Source organism: Prosopis cineraria, unplaced genomic scaffold, assembly GCF_029017545.1.
Source record: "Prosopis cineraria cultivar Desert tree isolate PC_DT_omini unplaced genomic scaffold, ASM2901754v1 PC13, whole genome shotgun sequence".
In the NCBI taxonomy this organism is placed as follows: Eukaryota; Viridiplantae; Streptophyta; class Magnoliopsida; order Fabales; family Fabaceae; genus Prosopis; species Prosopis cineraria.
In genome coordinates this window covers 7802495-7809090 of record NW_026555344.1, presented here as the reverse complement: position 1 = coordinate 7809090, position 6596 = coordinate 7802495, and positions in this window count along the sequence as shown.

The following is a 6596-nucleotide window of genomic DNA, read 5'->3' as shown; positions in this document are numbered from 1 at the left end:
CAAGTCCTAAAAGCATGTGTGACAATCATGTCTTAGATGGTATTACATATCATCTAATTACTTAAAGCCAAGTCATCCAAGTGAAGTAGAACTCAGGTAAAAATATTTATATTCAAAAAGCTATAATATATGTTGGAAGTCCAAATCACTATACTAAAAGCTCAATATACAAGTATACACTTAAAGAAGGCAAATTGGGTCATAATCTTACTTTAAACCCAAATTGAGTCAAAATCTAATTAACATTTAATGCCTTTAATCTCAAAAAACCAATGACTAGATTCAGAGTTAAGAGGATAAAAGAAACCCTAAATTCATTAATTAATGATATTCTATATAATCGAGGAGTCTCAAAGACAAATAGAGTTATATAAGACCTAAAAAAAAAAAAATCTTAGCATATTGGGCATCACTTAATACGTTTAGGCTCATGAGTTCAATTAGTTTAGTTAATATTTTTTTTAAATTTATTAAATTAGTTTATCTTATTTTAATTTCAAACTTAAATTTAGCAAAACTAGTTAATATTTTTTCTTAGGTGAGGCTCAATATGTTAAGAGTCTTTTTTTTAGGTATTTTATAACTCGGTTTGTTTTTAAAACTCCTCGATTATATAGAATATTCTTAATTAATGAATTTAAGGCTTTTTTTTTATCTTCTTAACTCTGGATCTAGTCATTGGTTCTTCGATACCTTGTAATAGATTAAATGTATTAAATGTTGGACTCTAACCCGTCCCTTGATTCCTATAAGAGAGTTTCATCAAATTAGGGGCTAACACAAAATACAAATGTGTTGTTAATGAATGATATCAGATAATTTTATCATACAATGTTATTAAGATGGGTTAAAAGGTATTTTTACTCTTAACATGTTTTTTCAAGGATACTAGGTATTCTCAATATCAAGTGGTGCAATTTTACTCATGAAATATTTAAAAGGGTTGCATGCTGTTTTTACATTAAACATCCATTATTTTGATCAACAGTTGATTGAGAATTAACTGGCCATCGGGTGAACAACTACTTTTCTGGCAACAGATCAATGAGTAATTAAAAATATTATTTTTATTTTAATAATATCTTATTAAAATATTAATATTTTAATATTTAATAACTTAAATATCAATATTATTTATAAATCTTCACGTACAAGTCAATTTTTAAAACTCACAAATCCTCCACAATTTACAACTTAATTAATGTGTCTATTATTTATAAGTTAATGTGTGATAATTTATAAATATTCTAAAATTCATAAATCACCCTTTAAGAATCTGCAACTTGTATATCTAATATTTATAGATGAATATATTTTTCCTCAAGCTAAGTTGTAAATTAAAAGGGTGATAAATTATAAGTTTTCTCCATAAAAAATTTACAACCGATCAACTGATGAATTTAAGATTCTATAAGTAAATGTGTTTCTTTATACTACCTTAGATGTAAATTAAAGTAGTGTGATACTTTAATTGCTTACCTACCAGTATTATTGCCAGCAATGATGATTTGATAATCATCCAATAGTCAGTCAAAGTGGTTGGTTGAACTTATATTTTGATCTTTTATAAAAGTAAGAAATAACTTTCTTGATGGTGATGTTGATGGTGTGGTTAAGCATGTGTTTAGAGAGGGAAATGGTTGTACTAATTGGCTCGCCAAAAAAAAAAAGTGTGAAGCTAGTTGATAATTGTATTATTATTGTGACGCCTCCTAGTAAGATCAGAGTCCCTTTGATGTATTGAGATTTTGTGGAGGATTCAGCTTCTTATGTACTAGTGAATAATATTGATTGGGCTTAGGCCTGTTTTCCAACCCAAAAAAAAGGAAAGAAAAGAAAAGACATTAATTCATTAGCAATATTTGTAATTTTTTGAATTAATTGGCATTGATATTTTATACATGACTATTTGTGGTTTTTTAATATCTTTTTTATAATATTTCTAATCAATCAATTGTCAAAATAACTTATATTTAACAAAGGGGCACCATGCACTCTTTTTAATATTTCAAGAACAACATTTCACCACTTAAATAATTTATGATGGGCGAGACTTATATACTTACAATTTTATATTATTAATATATTTTTATTAAATTAAATTAATCAAAGACATATAAATTTTAATATATTAATAATATTAATTAAAATAATTTGTTATAAATTAAATAATATATAAAAGATCAATATGTATTGATTTAATTTAAAATAAACACCTTAAATATATATAAAATTAGATATATAATTTTTTTCACTTAAGATACCTAATACATTTGAAAAATAGTTTAATAACAAAAATTCTCTTTTACTGTTTGATACATGTGCGACTTAATTGATTACCCAAAAAAATTTCTCATGACCCAATCATATTGTCAGTGGATATACAAAGGAAGATGGGGCCTATAAAGAAGAAAATTGACTTGATTAAGTTGACTTCGTCACCGAGGCCATGCCCTAGATGTCTAGCACTATGGAAGTCAACGAGCTCTCCATTCTCACTCTATCCTGGAACCAATCAAACATACGAAAAATAGGATTCATGACTTATGACCTCAATCTTAGGCCAATTATGATGATTGAAGTACTTTGAGAATTTTATACATACGTACGTGTTCATCATATCACAACCCGTTGTGGTTTCAAATCTCAAAGACATCGTAAAATCACCAAGTTTCCAATAGAACGAAGCAAAACCAAAGCAACGAACTAGATTAAACTGGATCTTTTATATTATATTGATTCATTTATAGATTTAGGAGAACGGAAAATCAAAGAATGTCGCTGTGTCTTTATTACTTATTTCCCTATATATTTTTCGAATGTACTATATATTTATTTTTGTGAATGTAGGGAATTCAAATTAACACTGACTACTAACAAAATCCCTTGAAGTACTTCTAGCTAAAGTAAAGAACTTGCACATTCAAAAGTAATTAAAATTCATATTTTTCCTATCCTTTTGATTTAATTACCTAATTTAAAGCGATCTTATATATTTATGTGAAATTTAATATAATTAAGGGAATGACACTTTAGAACTAAAAGATTGAATTAATTTTACAACCAAACCCTTTGAGACTTGAGTGTAATTTAAAGTTGGAATGCAAAGATAATACTAGTCTTGTTAATATAGTAGTCACTTATAACTGTAATTTCATAATTTACAATTAAAAATTCATGATTTGGAAGTTAAAATTTTGTGTTTAACATTTTATATAACATGGAGTCTCCATGTAGTCGATTATGCATATTCAAGGTATGTTTGGTTGGGAGGTTTTGGATGGCAGGAGAGGGGAGGGGAGCATATTGGTTAAAAAAATTTGGAGGAAAGAGGAGTTAAAATAACCTTTCCCATCCCCTCATATTGCTCCCCTCCAAATTGGTGTTTTTTAGGAGGGGAGCTAATTTTTTTAAACTAATTTACCCTTATTTATTTTTTAATACCCTAAGTATACTTGTAACTAAAAAAAACTTTTCTCATATCAAATTGTGCTTCACTCTCAGACTTCGACTAACCTCATTGAATTTTTTTAAAACATTTAAAGTTCATCATATTTTATTATATATTTAAAGGAATTATTGATTTTTAATAAAAAATTTTATTATTATAATTATTGATTTAATTTTTTTATTCACACATTGATAATATGATAGGATGAGAGTGAATTTTTAAAAAATCATGCAATTTAAATTGAGGTGTAAAGTTATTTTCTATAAGGAACAATTAAAAAAAATTTAAACTAATGTTTAGAGATAATAATAAATCATTTATTACCTTTCCTTCCTTCCTAAACCAAATAAAGGATCATTAAAAATTTCTCCCCTCCCCTTCCTTGAACCAAACACACCCTTGAAGTTATAATTACATAGTGAAATATGAATTTTACATCTCAACTAGACTATTTATAGCTTTAAGTATGCATAAGTAATTCTATGGAGATTCCATCAAACATTAAACAAAAAATTTGACTTATAAATTTGGAATTATTACTTATAAATTATGAAGTTTTAGTTGTAAGTGAAAGTCAAATTAAAAGAACTTTATTAATTAAACCCAACATTAAACAATCCATGGGCTAAATCTGTGAAGCACAAATGAGCTTTATTACTTTCTTTATTACATATTACTTAAACAAGTTATAACTTTAAGCATGCATAATTAATTTCATGAAGAAGTGTTAAATGAAAAATTTGACTTACAAATTACAATTTTCTTGTAATTTGTGAAGCTACAATTATAAGTGAAAGTCAAATTAATTGTTAAAAGGTTTAGTAATTAAATATAACCTAATTAAATAACCTATAGGCTAAATATGTAAATTCAAAATGAGCTCTATTACTTTCCTTACATCTCAGTCATCAATTATATCATTAAGTAGGCATAATTAATTGCATGAATACTCCATGTTATATCAAACATTAAATAAGAAATTCAACTTATAAATTATGAATTTTTAATTACTTGAAACTTTTGAAATTACTGTTGTAAGTGAAAATCCAATTAACAAGAATACTATTGTCTTTGTACCAAGGGCCTTGGCCATATTTTATGAATTTCATAAAATTTATTTGTAAATAAATTTATTGTATGGAACCTATTCACAATTTTTTTCATGAATTTAAAATATTTTGAGTCTTTTAAGGTGCAATTAATGAGATTTTTTAATTAAAAAACCATATTAAATAAGGATAAATATAAAAAAATAAGCAATTTCAATGCAATAACTAACTCATTGAAAAGTTTAATTCAGCTAAAAATGCTTTATAATATTGAATAAAGGGAATAACAACTTTGCCTACTCATATTTGAAGATAATGGTGTAAATATTCTTCTTTACTCTCATATTTTCGTTAAAAATTAAATTAACATCAAACTTTACAGATTTAGATTTTTCTTATTCAACTGAAAGGGGATGTAAAGGCCATGATTAGGGGGGAATTAATCAAAAACACTTCTAATGAATTCGGATCTTCTGATTTCACAAAATTAAAAGTACGTATATGCTGCATTTAAATAAAATAAAAATAGAGAGGCAATATAGTAAAGCAAATAAGTAGTGTGTGTTTCACGCACACGCTCTCCTTCTCTAAGCGCACGATTGTAAAGAATCCTTTTTGACTTTTGCGTGACAACTAATTATATGCAGAAACAATATTGCAAACAATGATTTAAAAAGAGAAAAACAAGAACAACAAAAATTGATGCAATTGATAATGACTTGACCTAATTTAACTCATAAGATTGTACTTGTTGACATAATGGCTTATTTAGTGAATTATTTGTAAGTACTTTTATGAATGCTCTTTGATTCTAAAAATATATTCTAACTTTGATGAGTTTTAAGAGTCCAACTCATCTAAACTTTTTTCAATAAAAAAATAGAGAAAAAAACGAGAGCCACAAATAGCAAGGACTTTGCTAGTGGATCAGCATTCACGAAGGCAAAATTTTGGAAGCGTTATCTATACAATAATCAAAATCGCCACTAGCTAGCTTCTGAATCAGCAAATATAATGAAAGGTAATAAGATTATATCAGATGGATTAGATCCACAAGTGTCAAGTGCCATTAATCGAAAAGGCCTAAAAAAGCGCTTAACTTTAAAAAAAAATAATCAGACTTTATTAGCAAAATTGCACTTTCTGTTATATTTAAGAGAGCCAGAGACATCCATTTTGATTGATCGTTACAATATAAGTTAATTAATTATTCCACCCAAAAAATTTAAAAGACTAATAAAGCAGGTGGCAAAATGATAAAAAGCAGACAAAGACAAGTCTCCTATCTTCAACAAACTACTCACTGATTTAATCTTAAAATGAATTTAACTTTAATAAAGTCAGTCTATAATTATAATATTTTTTTCTTAAAAAATATAAGATATTTTTTGAGAGATTGAATGTTAAAAAATATATACTCTCTCCGTTTATATTTGTAGGAGAAAAAAACTGTATCACACAATTTAAAAAAATTAATTAATTATATTAATTGTATCTGTAAGTAAAAAATTGAACTACAATACCCTTAATCAATTGTATTAATTAAGCCTTCATTAATTATCTCTTATGCTATGAACGATAAAATCATGAGGAGTAATTTAAGAAGTTTGTAATAAATACTTGTTAAAAAATGTGATTTTGCTTATATAAAAAACAAGCTAAAAATGATAGTTTTACACATAAAAACAGGGGGAATATATTTCAAGGTATAATTAATATATTTTTTTCAAAAATACCCTTAATAAATAAACTAACAAACCATTCATCTTTCAGTAAAATATCCTATTAAATAAGGACAAACATAAAAAGGTGGTACCCCCTATTACAGATCATAAGATACTTTTGGATAGAACTTATATACTAATAAACATCATTAAATATACTTAATAACTTTATTTTTTCAAAATAAAAATGTAAACATTCAAACATACCCTTCATTTAATATATTGAAAAGAGAGAAGAATGAAAATTAAATAAAGAGAGAAAGTATAATATTGGAATAAGCCTATTTAATAAAATCTTAATATTTTTAAAGTGTCTAATTATATTTTGGAACATTGAGTAGTTTCCCCCAAAAGTATCTTATAATTTAAAAC